The following is a 16689-nucleotide window of genomic DNA, read 5'->3' as shown; positions in this document are numbered from 1 at the left end:
AAACAAATATCAAAACACCAAATCCATCAAACCCTAAAGGGAATACTCCATAGATATGGAGTAATTCATCACAAATATAACGAAAAGCATAAGATGATCCAAACTCTTGTCTTGAGTCAGGATTGAATGATGAATTCCTTGTGCTTTTGCTTCTCCACCTTCTCTCTCGCCTCCTTAGGTCTTAGATGTGTCAAAAGTCCCAAAAATAACATTTTTTTCATGTATTTATACTAAGTGGGGTCCGGCCCAGATGAAAATACCTTCTCCTGTGCGAAATAGGAAAATACTTTGTAAATATTGCACAGGCGCACTGCATGGGGTGACGAGCCATGCAGGGCATTGGTGGGGATTTTCAGAGATTTGATTTCTGACAGACGGCAGGATTTTGTACCGGCGCGGCGCGCCACGCGACGCAATAGTGTAGTTTTCTTAGAGTCCGGCCTTTTGCTTCGATTTTGACATCCAGACTTGGTGCTCGACCCCCGAACGCGATCCCAGCTTAATCCCTTGGGCTTTTACTTAGACTTCAAAGCTCCAAATATCTCAAATTCATTTTGTAATATCTACATAGCTCAGAATCCTTCTACAAGGCATAAAATACACAATTAGTGCAAAACACTAGCGATTAAAGCTCAAACTCAATTAAAGTGCAATAAGCGACTAAAATGCGAAATTATAGCCTACCATCAACACCCCACACTTAAACCATTGCTCGTACTCGAGCAATCAAACTTAAAAGTCTCAAAATAATGTTTTTCCATGTGTTTATACCAAGTAGGGTCGGGCCCAGATGAAAAAACCTTCTCCTGCGTTAAATAGGAAAATACTCTGTAAATATTGCACAGGCACGCCGCATGGGGCGATGCGCCATGCAGGGCATTAGTGGGGATTTCCAGAGGGTTGATTTCTGACAGACGAGAGTATTTGTGCAGGCGCGCCGCACCACGTGCCGTGCCACGCGCCGCGCTAGAGTAGTTTTCTCAGAGTCCGATTTTTTGCTTTGATTTTGACATCCATACTTGGTCCTCGACCCCCGAACGTGATCCCGACTTAATCCCTTGGGCTTTTACTCAGACTTCAAAGCTCCAAATAGATCAAATTCATTCCATAATATCTATATAGCTCGGAATCCTCCTACAAGGCATAAAATAATCAATTAGTGTAGAACACTAGCGATTAAAGCTCAAACTCAATTAAAGTGCAGTAAATTAGAGTGCAATAAGCGACTAAAATGCAAGATTATAGCCTACCATCAGCCTCAACGGATTGTATACGTGATTCTTGATATTGATAAATGTGCTATGGTGAAATAAGGGAGGATTGTGTATGTACAGTGGGAACGGGTTGCGGGCCGCAACAGATTGTGTGTGTTATACTCGTTGTTGTTATTGTGTTGGTTTTCAGCATTCTTATATAAAATTATGAGATCGATTATTCTGGGTTCTCTGATTGTGAGAATTGAGTTCATTTTCATAAATTAACTGCCTTACTTTCATTTCCTGTTTTCCTTCCTTGTTATTATTATTATTACTACTGCGTACAAGTTATTGTAAGTGACCCGCTTTAGCCTCGTCACTACTTCGTCGAGGTTAGGCTCGGCACTTAGAGAGTACATGGGGTCGGTTGTACTCATACTACACTCTGCACTTATTGTGTAGATTTTAGAGCTGGTCCTCGCGACATTAAGTAGATTTGCTGGGATCGAGTGCTCGACGGAGACTTGAGGTACAACTACACAGCGTTCGCAGCCCTGAAGTCCCCTTCTACATCACCTTAGCTGTTTATTTCGATTCAGACAAGTATGCTTTTATTCAGACTATTATCGCTAGTACTCTAGACGCTCATATATTCGTGACATCAATTCTGGAATTGTATTTGGATATCTCTGTTTATTAGTTTACTTATTCTATTTTAATTTATTCAACTTATTGGTTTTCATTTGATTTGAATTGTTAAAAATGGTTAATAACTATCTCTAACATTGGCTTGCCTAGCATGTGAAATGTTAGACGCCATTACGGTCCCGAGGGTGGGAATTCTGGGTCGTGACATACATGTTCACCGACTACTATAGGCTCTTTATTCCCCAACTAGAAATCTTTATTTTACCGCTTCAATCTTTCATCGTACATTGACTTTTATTTCATTATTACGTTGATATGCTCATTATTCTGACAGTAGGATATATTAGTTATACTCATAAGAACTTTCTTTGTTCATTTTTCGTATCCAAATTTCACGTCACTACTAATGTCATGACCCAAATCCTAACCTGTCATGATGGCACCTATCGATAGTACTAGGCAAGCCGCCATTTCCTAATACTCCAAATATTTAACAAAAAAAAATAATTCAAGACATTTGAAATAGGCAAAGTTTTCATAAACATGGGGGTAAAACCCAAAAAAAATACAAGTGCGAAAATAGCTCCCAATATCGGGGTGTCACGAAGCCATGAGCATCTATACATAATCAGTCTAGAAATGGAACGACTGTAATAGTTTGGATCCAAATACAACGAAAGAAGGATAAGGAAGGAGAAACAAGGACTGTGAATGCCAGGCAGCTACCTCGGTATCTCCAACGGTCAGCTACGTGACATATCAACACTCTCCGCGTCCAAAAATTCCTGAATCTGCACATGAAGTGCAGGGTGTAGCATGAGTACAACCAACTCAGTAAGTAACAATAATAAATAAGGAACTTAAAGATAGTGACGAGCTATACAATTTTAGTTTGTTTTCAGTAATCTCAGCAATAAAGTAGACATGCATTCAAATCCGGCAATTTAAGTCAAATCAGTTTATACATTACCAAGTTCAAGTAAAACCGGATACAATATCTTTCAGGAGTTTCAAAACAGTGACATATACCAGCTAAGTGCAACAACAAATGAAAGCAAATACAGTCTCTCAGGGAAATAGTCACTCAACCTTTCTCAATAGCTCAATCACTCGGCTCTCATCTCTCAACATTCCCACTCAATAGGTACCTGCGCTCATTGGGGGTGTACAGGCTCCTTCAGCCCAAGCGCTATATCGCTGCGGCGTGCAGCCCGATCCCATATAAATAACCATAAGGCTCGTTGCGACGTACAATATTATCCATATATACAGACCTAAGGCTCGTTGCGGCATGCAACTTGATCCATATATATAGCACTAAGGCTCGTTATGGTATGCAACCCGATCCATATACATACATATAGCTCGCAGCTTGGCACTCAGTCCCTAACTCAGTCACCAACCTCTCCAGTCTCTCGGGTTCTCAGAAATCATAAAAATCAGCCCAAACAAAGATAATGTAATGTATCAGCAAGAACAAGAAGAGACTGAGATATGATACACAAGTAAACCGTGATTGTGTACAAAACAACAACTAGCAATTAATTCAATGAGTACACGACCTCTGCGGTTCCCAGCAGTGTAGTCACATAGCCTAAGCATGACTCCTAACATGGTTTGCAGTCAAATTTCTATAACACAGGGAGAGCATATAGTTAACAACAAGTTATTCAACTTTACAGTTCCACGGAATGGACCAAGTCACAATTCCTACGGTGCACGCCTACACGCCCGTCACCCAGCATGTGTGTCACTGCCAAACAATCACATAACAACAAAATTCGGGGTTTCATATCCTCAGGACCAGATTTAAAACTATTACTTACCTCAATCCGAGCAAAACTCTACTCGAATATGTCTTTGCCTCTCGAATCGGTCTCCAAACGTCCCGAATCTTGTCAATAGCGGTACAATATAATTAATATAGGCTAAAGGAATCCATTCCATAAGAAAAACACGAAATATAAGCCAAAATCGGAAATTGGCTCAAATCAGCCCCCGGTCCCACCTCTCGAAATCCGACAAAAGTCAAAAAACCCGAAATCCCATTCACTCACGAGTCTACCCATACCAAATTTATCAAAATCCAACACCATTTGGCCATCCAAATCCCCAAAATTCACTCTCCAATTCTCTAACCCCTAAACCCCCAAATTTCACCTCAGAAACTCACCTACTAGGTGTAAATTCAGTGGGGAAACAAGATTATTTACCAAAAATGAGTACAAGAAGTTTACCTCAAGAATACCCTCGAAAACCCTCTCCAAAATTGCTTAAGACCGAGTTCAAAATGTTGAAATGAAGCCAAAATCGCGAACTCTCATTTTTAAACATTCTACCCAGGCCTTTCTCACCTGCGGCCACTTATCCGCTCCTGCGGAACCGCTTCTGCGGTTATTACTCCGCTTCTGCGGAAACCACTTAAGTCACTAGGTTCACACATGCGCTCCAGGTTTCGCACTTGCGAAGGCGCTTCTGCGGCCCTTTGTCCGCTTTTGCGAAAATAGCCAAACCTTCAAGCTTCGCACCTGCGCCCTTCTCGCCGCATTTGCATCCTCGCAGGTGCGGAAGGAAAATTGAACCTGAGACCACTGCCTTCACCACCTAGCCCGCTTCTTCATCTCTCTTCCCGCTTCTGCGGGCTCGCACCTGCGGTGTCCACTCCGCAGGTGCGGTTACACCAGTAGCAGCAATACTTCAGCTGCTTCACCAACTCGAAACCAAGTCCGTTGACCACCCGAAATCAATCTGAGGCCCTCGGGACCTCAACCAAACATACTAACAAGTCCTAAATCACAATACGAACTTAGTCGAATATTCAATTCACCTCAAACAACATCAAAAACATGAATTACACAATGATTCAAGCCTAATGAACTTCGAAATTTCCAAATTCTACAAACGACGCTGAAACCTATAAAATCACGTCCGATTGACCTCAAATTTTGCACACAAGTCACAAATGACCCCACGAACCTACTGCAACTTCCGGAATTGGAACCCGACCCTGATATCAAAAAGTCAACCCCCGGTCAAACTTTTCAAAAATTCGACTTTCGCCATTTCAAACCTAATTCTACTCCCGACCTCCAAATCACAGTCCGGACACTCTCCTAAGTCCAGAATCACCCAACGGAGCTAACAGAACCATCAAAATTCCAATCTGAGGTCATTTATATATAAATGGACATCCGATCAACTTTTCCAGCTTAAGATTTATGTTAAGAGACTAAGTGTCCCAATTCACTCTGAATTCACTTCGGACCCGAACAACTAACCCGGCAAGTCATAAAATAGCAGTGAAGCATAAAAATGAGCAGAAAAGGGGAACGGGGCTACAACTCTCGAAACAACCGGCCGGGTCATTACATCCTCCCCTTCTTAAACAAATGTTCGTCCTCGAACGATTATAGAGACATACCTGAAGTGGTGAAAAGATGAGGATAACTGCTGCACATATCTTGCTCGGTCTCCCAAGTCGCCTCCACGACCGGCTGACCCTCCATTGAACCTTCACAAAAGTAATATTCTTCGACCTCACCTTTTGAATCTGCGTATCCAAGATCGCCACCGGCTGCTCAACATAAGATGAATACTTCTGGAGCATAGAAACATAGAATACTGGATAAACTCCTGCTAGACTGAGAGGCAAGGCAAGCTCATAAGCAACCTCCCCAACACATCGCAACACCTCAAATGGGCCGATAAACCTCGGGGCTTAGCTTGCCCTACTTTCCGAACCTCATAACACCCTTCATGGGTGACACCCGGAGCAGGACCCACTCTCCAATCATGAATGCAACATCGCGAACCTTCCAATCCTCATAACTCTTTTGTCTGGACTGGGCTGTGCGCAGTCTATCTTGAATTACCTTAACCTTCTCCAGAGCATCCTGAACCAAATCTGTACCCAATAATCTAGCCTCGCCCGGATCGAACCAACCCACTGGAAACCTACACCGCCTACCATACATAGCCTCATACGATGCTATCTGGATGTTCGACTGATAACTGTTGTTGTAGGCAAACTCCGCTAGTGGTAAGAACTGATCCCACGAACCCCCAAACTTCATCACACATGCATAGAGCATATCCTCTAATATCTGAATAGTGCGCTAGGACTGTCCGTCCGTCTGAGGGTGAAATGTTGTGCTCAACTCCACTCGAGTACCCAACTCATGCTGTTCGGCCCTCCAGAACCGTGATGTAAACTGCGTACCCCGGTTAGAGATGATAGATACCGGTACGCCATGAAGCCTGACGATCTCGCAGATATATACTCAAGCCAGCTGCTCGGAAGAATAGGTTGTCATCACAGGAATGAAATGAGCTGACTTGGTCAGCCTATCCATAATCACCCAAACTGCATCAAACCTCCGCTGTGTCCGTGGGAGTCCAACAACGAAATCCATAGTGATCCGCTCCCACTTTCACTCCGGAATCTCTAACTTCTGAAGCAACTCACCTGGTCGCTGATGCTCATACTTCACCTGTTGGCAATTTAGACACCGAGCCACATACTCTATTATGTCCTTCTTCATTCTCCTCCACCAGTAATGCTACCTCAAGTCTTGATACATCTTCGTGGCACCTGGATGGATAGAATACCGCGAGCTATGAGCCTCCTGAAGAATCAACTCTCGCAAACCATCCACATTGGGTACACATAGCTTGTCCTGCATCCTCAATGTACTATCATCCCCAATAGTGACCTCCTTAGCATCACCGTGCTGGACCGTGTCCTTAAGCACAAGCAGATGGGGGTCATCATACTGACGCTCCTGATACGATCATAAAGAGAAAACCGAGAGACCACACAAGCCAATACTCGACTCGGCTCATTAACATCTAATCTAACAAACTGGCTGGTTAAGGCCTGAACGTCCATTGCGAATGGCCTCTTTGCTGCTAGAAGATATGCTAAGCTCCCCAAACTCTCCGCCCGACGACTCAAGGCATCAAAAATGGTGATATCATAGTCCTTAAGAAGCTCTAGCCACCTCCGCTGACATAAGGTAAGATTCTTCTATTTGAACAGATGCTGCAAACTCCGATGATCAGTGTAAATCTCACAATGGACCCCGTATAAATAGTGCCGCCAAGATTTTAAGACGTGAACAATAGCTGGTAACTCAAGGTCGTGGACAAGATAGTTATTCTCATGAGGTGTCAACTGGCGCGAAGCATAATCAATCATTCTACCCTCCTGCATCAGAACACACCCAATACTGATCCGCGAGGCATCACAATACACTATGTAAGAACTAGAAGCTGATGGCAGAACTAGAACTGGAGCTGTGGTCAAAGCAGTCTTGAGCTTTTGAAAGCTCTCTTTGCACTAATCCGACCACTTTAAAGGAGCGTCCTTTTGGGTCAATTTGGTCAAGGGCAATGCGATAGAAGAGAAACCCTCTACAAAATGACGGTAATAACTAGCCAAACCAAGAAAACTCCGAAACTACGTGGCTGAGGACGGTCTGGGCCAACTCCGAGCCGCCTCTATCTTCTTTGGATCTACCTGAATACCCTCACTGGACACCACGTGCCCCAAGAACGCCACTGAAATGATCTAAAATTCACACTTGGAGAACTTAGCATAAAGATTCTCCTCCCTCAATCGTTGCAACATGATCCGCAAATGCTGGGCATGCTCTTCCTAGCTACGAGAGTACACCAGGATATCATCAATGAATACAATAACAAACGAGTCTAGATAAAGCTGAAACACACTGTTCATCAGATGCATGAACGATGCTGGGGCATTGGTCAGCCCAAAAGACATCACAAGCAACTCATAATGGCCATATCTGGTCCTGAAAAATGTCTTAAGAAGATCTGAGTCCCGAATCTTCAGCTGGTGAAATCCTGACCTCAAATCGATCTTGGAGAACACCCTCTCCCCCTGAAGCTGGTCAAATAGATTATCAATACGCGGCAAAGGATACTTGTTCTTGATTGTGACCTTGTTCAGCTGTCTGTAATCAATGCACATTCTCATAGTACCATCCTTCTTCTTCACGAATAGAACTGGTGCACCCCAAGGTGACACGCTAGGTCAAATAAACCCCTTATCAAGGAGTTCCTAAAGTTGCTCCTTCAATTCATTCAACTTCGCCGGTGCCATACGATACGGTGTAATAGAAATGGGCTGAGTGCCCGGCACCAAATCAATACCGAAGTCAATATCCCTGTCAGGCGGCATGTCCGACAGGTCTACAGGAAACACATCCGAAAAATCTCGCACCACCGGAACAGAATCAATAGCAGGGTTCTCTGCACTAACATCCCTCACAAAGGCCAGATAAGATAGACAACCCTTCTCAACCATCCACTGAGCCTTCAAGTATGAAATCACTCTACTGGGAACATAGTCTATAGAGCCTCTCCACTCAACCATCGGCAACCCTAGCATCGCCAACGTCACGGTCTTCGCGTGACAATCTAGAACCGTACGACATGGAGACAACAGTCCATACCCAAAATCATGTCAAAATCGAGCATACTAAGCAACAAGAAATCTACTCTGGTTTCCAGGCTCCCAATAGTCACCACACATGACCGATATACTCGATCCACAAAATAGTATCGCCTACCGGAGGAGATATATGAAAAGATGAAACTAGAGACTCACAGGGCATATCCAGATAATGAGCAAAATATGAGGAAACATATGAATAAGTGGAACCAGGGTCAAATAGTACAGAGGCATCTATGTGGCAAACTGAGACAATACTTGTGATCATAGCGTCTGAAGCAATGGCATCTGGTATGGCAGGAAGAGCATATAATTGGGCGGTCTCGATCGGCCTCCCCTTCTAGGGCGACCTCTAGCTGACTGGGCCCCACCCCGAGCTGGCTGAGCAGGTGGTGAAGTAACTGGTGTAGAAGCCATAGTCTGACTCCTCTGCTGAGTTTGACCTCCCGTAAGGCGGGGATAATACCTCCTGATATGGCCAAACTCTCCACTCATAGAAACTCCCCGGTGCTGGTGATGGGGACTGGAGAAGGCCCCGAGCACCGGGATAACTGGTAGAAGGACCTGGCATAGACGAGCCCTGACTTGATAGAGCACGGGACGAACTCTGAGCTGGAAGGGCACTGAGAGATGAGTGACCCTACTAGTAACTATGTGAACCATGGCCAGATGATGCACCATGGTGAACTAGGTGAGCCGTCTGAGCATGCCTATAAGGACGACCCCTGCCGTAGTAGAACTGACCCCTAGAAGGAACACCGCTGAATCCACCCTATCCACGAGGCCTCTTGGCCTCCCTCTCAACCCGCTCCTAGCTGCGAACCATCTCAATCTGATGAGCAATGTTAACAACCTCATCAAAAGTAGCACCAGACACTCTCTCTCTAGTCATAAGCAATTGCAGCTGAAAAGTGAGGCCATCAATGAACCTCCTGATCCTCTCCCTGTTGGTGGGAACCAACCAGACGGCATGACGGGCCAACTCAGAAAATCTCATCTCATACTACCTCATGGACTTATCACCCTGACAAAGCTGCTCGAACTACTTGCACAGCTCCTCTCTGCGGGACCGAGGCACGAACTTCTCTAGGAAGAGAACGGAGAACTCCTGCCATGTAAGAGGTGCTGCGCCGACCGACCTATGCCTCTCATAAGCCTCCCACCAACTGAAGGAAACCCAAGAGAACTAAAAAGTAGTAAACGAGACCCCACTGGTCTCCAAAATACCTGATGTATGGAGAATCCTCTGACACTTGTCAAAGAAACCCCGGGCATCCTCCGCATCTGCACCACTAAAAGATGGAGCAATTGCAACCGGCTGGGCTGGTAGTGCCCCTGGTATCTGAAGTCCCTGCTCTATCTGATCTGGGGTATGGGCAACAGGGGTATGAGTACCTCCCCCGGCCTGAGAAGTGTCAGGTGCGGTTTGAGCCAAAACCACCTGAGCAAGGCCGGTGCAAACTGTCAGAATCTGAGCTAAGGCCTCCTGAAGGCCTCGAATCACAATGGGCATAGGTGGTGCCTGAGCTGGTCCCACAGGCTCATCCACAACTGGAGCCTGATCCTGAACTGGGGCAACTAGTGGATCTGCAGGTGTTGCCCTAGCTGCGGTGCGAGCTGCACCTCTACCCCTACTGCAACCTCTACCGCGACCTCAGCCCCTCGTGACCCTGATTGGTGGTACTGGTGGCTGTCCATCCTGCTCTGTAGCATGCATCCTCGCCATCTCTGAGAGAATAGAACAATAGAAATTCAGTTACCGGAATTAAACGATTTGCACGACAAGAATTCAAGAATGTGAAATTTCCTAAGGGTTCGGCAGCCTCTCGAAGATAAGTACAGACGTCTCCGTACAGATCCGCAAGACTCTACTAAACCTACTCATGACTCGGGAGACCTATGTAACCTAAGCTATGATACCAACTTGTCACGACCCAAATCCTAACCTGTCGTGATGGCGCCTATCGATGGTACTAGGCAAGCCGTCATTTCCAAATACTCCAAATATTTAACAGAAAAAAATAATTCAAGACATTTGAAATAGGCAAAGTTTTCATAAACAAGGGGGTAAAACCCCAAAAAAACACAAGTGCGGAAATAGCTCCCAATATCGGGGCGTCACTAAGCCATGAGCATCTATACATAATCAGTCTAGAAATGAAACGACTGTAACATTTTTGGATCCAAATACAACGAAAGAAGGATAAGGAAGGAGAAACAAGGACTGCGAACGCTAGGCAGCTACCTCGGTATCTCCAACGGCCAGCTACGCGAAATATCAACACTCTCCGCGTCCAAAAACTCCTGGATCTGCACACGAAGTGCAGGGTGTAGCGTGAGTACAACCAACTCAGTAAGTAATAATAATAAATAATGAATTGAAATATAGTGACGAGCTACACAATTTTAGTTTGTTTTCAGTAATCTCAACAATAGAGTAGACATGCTTTCAAATCCAATAATTTAAGTCAAATCAGTTTAAACATTACCAAGTTCAAGTAAAGCCGCATACAATATCTTTCAGGAGTTTCAAAATAGTGACATATAGCAGCTAAGTGCAACAACAAATGAAAGCAAATACAGCCTCTCAGGGCAATAGTCACTCAACCTTTCTCAATTGCTCAATCATTCGGCTCTCACCTCTCAACACTCCTACTCAATAGGTACCGGTGCTCACTGGGGGTGTACAGACTCCGGAGAGGCTCCTTCAGCCCAAGTGCTATATCGTTACGGCGTGCAGCCCGATCCCATATAAAAAGCCATAAGGCTCATTGCGGCGTGCAACCTGATCCATATATACAGACCTAAGGCTCATTGCGGCGTGCAACTTGATCCATATATATAGCCCTAAGGCTCGTTATGGTGTGCAAACCGATCCATATACATACATATAGCTCGCAGATCGGCACTCAGTCCCTAACTCAGTCACCAACCTCTCCAGTCTCTCGGGTTCTCAAAAATCATAAAAATCAGCCCAAACAAAGATAATGTAATGTATCAGCAAGAACAAGAAGAGACTGAGATATGATACACAAGTAAACAGTGACTGCGTACAAAATAACAATTAGCAATTAATTCAATGAGTACACGACCTCTGCAGTTCCCAACAGTGTAGTCACATAGCCTAAGCATGACTCCTAACATGATTTGCAGTCAAATTTCTATAACACAGGGAGAGCATATAGTTAACAACAAGTTATTCAACTTTACAGTTCCACGGAATGGACCAAGTCACAATTCCTTCGGTGCACGCCTACACGCCCGTCACCCAGCATGTGTGTCACTGCAAACAATCACATAACAACAAAATTCGGGGTTTCATACCCTCAGGACCAGATTTAAAACTATTACTTACCTCAATCCGAGCAAAACTCTACTCGAATATGCCTTTGCCTCTCGAATCGGTCTCCAAACGTCCCGAATCTTGTCAATAGCGGTACAATATAATTAATATAGGCTAAAGGAATCCATTCCATAATAAAAACACGAAATATAAGCCAAAATCCGAAATTGGCTCAAACCGGCCCTCGGGCCCACATCTCCAAATCTGACAAAAGTCAATAAACCCGAAAGCCCATTCACTCACAAGTCTATCTATACCAAATTTATCAAAATCCGACACCATTTGGCCATCCAAATCCCCAAAATTCACTCTCCAATTCTCTAGCCCTAAACCCCCAAATTGCACCTCAAAAACTCACCAACCAGGTGTAAAATCACTGGGGAAACAAGATTATTAAACAAAAACGAGTACAAGAAGCTTACCTCAAGAATCCCCTCGAAAACCCTCTCTAAAATTGCCTAAGACCGAGTTCAAAATGTTGACCAAAATCGCGAACTCTCGTTTTTAAACATTCTGCCCATGCCTTTCGCACTTGCGACCACTTATCCGCACCTGCGGAACCGCTTCTGCGGTTATTACTCCACTTCTGCAGAAACCACTTAAGTCACTGGGCTCGCACCTGCACTCCAGGTTTCGCACATGCGGAGGTGCTTCTGCGGCCCTTTGTTTGCTTATGCGGAAACAACCAAACCTTCAAGCTTCGCACCTGCGCCCTTCTCGCCGCATCTGCCTCCTCGCAGGTGCGGAAGGAACATCGCACCTGCGACCACAGCCTTCTCCACCTAGCTCACTTCTGTGTCCCGCTTCTGCGGGCTCGCACCTGCGGTGCCCACTCCGCAGGTGCAGTTACACCAGTAGCAACAATACTTTAGCTGCTTCACCAACTCGAAACCAAGTCCGTTGACTACCCGAAATCAACCTGAGGCCCTCGGGACCTCAACCAAACATACCAACAAGTCCTAAATCACGATACGAACTTAGTCGAATCCTCAATTCACCTCAAACAACATCAAAAACACGAATTACACACTGATTCAAGCCTAATGAACTTCAAAATTTCCAAATTCTACAAACGACACTGAAACCTATCAAATCACGTCCGAATGACCTCAAATTTTGCACACAAGTCACAAATGACCCCACGAACCTACTGTAACTTCCAAAATTAGAACCTGACCCCGATATCAAAAAGTCAACCCCCCGGTCAAACTTTCCAAAAATTCGACTTTCGCCATTTCAAGCCTAATTCTGCTCCCGACCTCCAAATCACAATCCGGACACTCTCCTAAGTCCAGAATCGCCCAATGGAGCTAACAGAACCATCAAAATTCCAATCCCAGATAGTTTACACATAAGTCGACATCCGGTCAACTTTTCCAGCTTAAGATTTCAGTTAAGAGACTAAGTATCTCAATTCACTTTGAATTTAATCCGGACCCGAACCAATTAGCCCAGTAAGTCAGAAAATAACAGTGAAGCACAAAAATGAGTATAAAAGGGGAACGGGGCTACAACTCTCGAAATGACCGGCCAGATCGTTACAACTAACAACAACAAATATTGCTAAGTGTCATTATTCCCCGCCCTTACGACATTATTATAGTTAGCACTTCACTCTTTTATGTTCACTCTACAGTTGAAATCTCTTCTAACATTTAACCCTTCAAATCCATGATCTAATACAATTCTAGCAAGTATGACTACCTTGCGCCTCTCATCTCATGCTTATATGTGTTGAACAAGTGCGACTCCCTTAGGCTAAATCCACATATAATTATACAACTTTTCACAATATATACCATATTCACAATGCTAAATATAAGAAACACGTAATCTATCTTTATGCCACCATCATGTTCTCAAACCGCATATATATATATATATATATATATATATATATATATATATATATATATATTCCGTAGCATATATCTCTAAAATTATATTTCTTGCTCTTAAGTCATTTCATAAAACTTTATATTGATGGTATCCCACCTAGTAGGCTAATACTTCTGATAAAAATGTCATGCCTGTAGGGTCTTATTACCTCATGTCGTCATCATAATGCGAATTCTTTTGGCCATAGCTAATACCACATCTTTACATCAACATGTTTCATATGATTAATATATACTTGCATATTTTCCCACTCTTCATGAAATCTAGTGTATGGGTACACGATTAATATGTAGCCTTAGAATTTTTGTAACTTCTCAACTTCCAAATCTGTACCATAACCATTTTCAAATTCTTGAGCCTTATGTCGTACACATTATATGTATAACTTGCCAAAAGCTGCAACTTAGCCCATGTGCCATTTCAATATTTATTCTTTTTAAATCATAAGGATCCGTTCAATCTAGTTTAACTACTATTCTTGGCACATATAGAGTTTCTTGGAGCTTATTCTTGAAAATTCTCAATTCTCACCATTTCAAAAGAATATAATAAGACATACCTCGACTAGGCAAACTCAAAATTATCATTCCACGTCATTTATTTTCTTCTATAACAACTTATATTTCTTCTTATAACCTCCAAGAAATCGCCTTTTGAGCATCTCATCCCTTAATATTTCACACTTACCTATTTAAGTTCACATACTTTATCCTCACATACCTTGGTATGCATCATTAGAGATTGACTTTTATTTGTATCACATTCATCATCTTGGAGGAATTCAAGGTTGTCGTACCCATCGTTTACATATTGAATGCTTCGGTTATCCTCAATTCATACTCATACGTGTCACTTTATTTCTTGTGTGTCACTTCTATCACGTATGATACCATCATGACAAAGAATTTATCATGCTCATAGGCAACCCAATCTCTAGTAGAATAAGGGCCATCTCTCACGTCTTGCAATATCCCCTTTTTGGATAATTAAGAAAGTCTACTTCTTTTTTGCATGGTGTCTTTGGTCATTATTGACACTGTCCTAACTATTCCCTCATTCTTATGAGTCATGCTCACTTATCAATTAGGTCCATATCATTCCTCTATATCTCGTCATGATAATTTAAGGTGCAACCCTTCATTTACAGTATCTTCTTTTTTGTACCTTTGTTAAACTCGCTAATAGTGATTATCCAAGTAAACAGTCATTCTAACATCTTGACCAACAATCTTGAATTGAAATCTAGGGTCTACCATAGGTTCCCTTATTCACATCCTTTAAAAAAATTCTTTATAAGTCCTGACACCATCCTGATAGTAATAGATGATATCACCTTGTTTTCTTCCATGATTTCTTATTGTTCGGCTGATGATTCTTATTCACCAAAGTCATATGTCTTGACTGTATCAGTTCCAATTTATTCTTAACCTATTGTTCTATTTTGCACAATATGACACTTTCTGGCTATTAGCCCAAATACCTTGTAATATAAATCGAACCTTGAGCTTTATTCTCGTCACTTCTATATCTTCCATAATAGGTATTCAATACGATCGAGAATCCTGACTCTCACTTCAGGCACAAATGCACGATCTAGAGTGAGAAGAAAGTGAAACTCCCTAGATGTCATTGTAGCCTCCCCAATATAAGTGTGGCCGATAACACACTGATAAGAGTGACTCTACTTGACATGACTCCATAGACTTCCTAGGACTCGACTTAGAACCTAGTGCTATGATACCAAGTTTGTCACGACCCAAATCTACGTGACCGGTACCCGGCACACTACCCGACCCGAGCGAACCAACCCATATGTCAAAACCAAATATATTTGCGGAAGCCAATTGAAAATCTTTTACACTTTCAAATCAAGTCATAGAATATTTTTTTATTTCCAAAATCTTACATGAAAAATTTCATAAAAATTATATAATCAAATTAAATAATTATTCCTTTATCCACAGCCTTATTTTTCCAATCCAACATGACTATCTATGGAGACTATATACTGGAGAATATAACTACTACTTAGAATAATTCCAATAAAAGAAAATAAGAAATAACATGATAGCTACCACGAGATAAAAGTGGTGCTTCATCATACCTCGAAAAGAAAGTCATCCTAGTCCTATCCACACATCACATGTCACATCTCATCCTGAAACACGTAAAGAAAGTGGGACCCTGAAGAGGGGCCCCTAAGGACTGAGTACACCACAATAGTACTCAACAAGTGTCATAGACTCTCTCTAACTTAAGTTCTTAGGACAAACTTTATAAAACTAATGCACCAATATTTGATATAAAACAAAAAGTAATTTTATCAATTCATGATCTTTATCATTTTAAATAAAAGAAAAGTGAAATATATCCCACGATATAAACTTTTAAAATATTTATATCAATCCAAGATTTTTAATAAAATCATTCCATTTGCTTTAAGTCATTGAAATCACTTTCGGCTCCTTAGGCCTAAACATAAAAAAAATATTCTTTGCCTTTCACCGGAAGCACTATACTGATACCGATATAAGAACAAGGCCAACTAGGTGATCAACCTAGCGGCAGGTATCATATACCGTACTTGCTCAGGTCGTCTCATCGCAGTGTCGCACGAATCGACTCAGCCATGCTAATATAGCACATTTTCCCCACTTGGGGGACTTATTCCACAAACCTCGGCTTAGCCTTGGAATGTGTCCCTACACCGACACGTGTAGTTTCATGGTAACGAACTCAACATTCGAACCAATCTCGGCGGTCTCCACTAATAACTCTCAAAACATTTGATATTCTAAAATAGATTCATAGCATAATAGTTTCAAAGGATCTATTTTATCAATTCATAAAAGTAATAGACAATCCAAACCATTTGAAAAAAAAAGCATATAAACAACCTTTTACATGTTAAAACCTTAAGCAATATAACATAAATCTTTAAAAGATACCACAAGTGTTATTCATTTATCAAGTTTTAAAAGAAATACTTTTCATGATAACTTATCATTAGCACTCAAATATATATACTCTTATCAATACGTAAATTTTGATAAAACTTATAACATTTGCCGTAAGTGTTATTTTGCCAACAAGATTTAACATAAAATTTTATAAAACAACATGACACT

This window comes from Nicotiana tabacum, chromosome 9 (assembly GCF_000715075.1).
Source record: "Nicotiana tabacum cultivar K326 chromosome 9, ASM71507v2, whole genome shotgun sequence".
Lineage (NCBI taxonomy): Eukaryota > Viridiplantae > Streptophyta > Magnoliopsida > Solanales > Solanaceae > Nicotiana > Nicotiana tabacum.
This window is presented reverse-complemented; position numbering follows the sequence as displayed.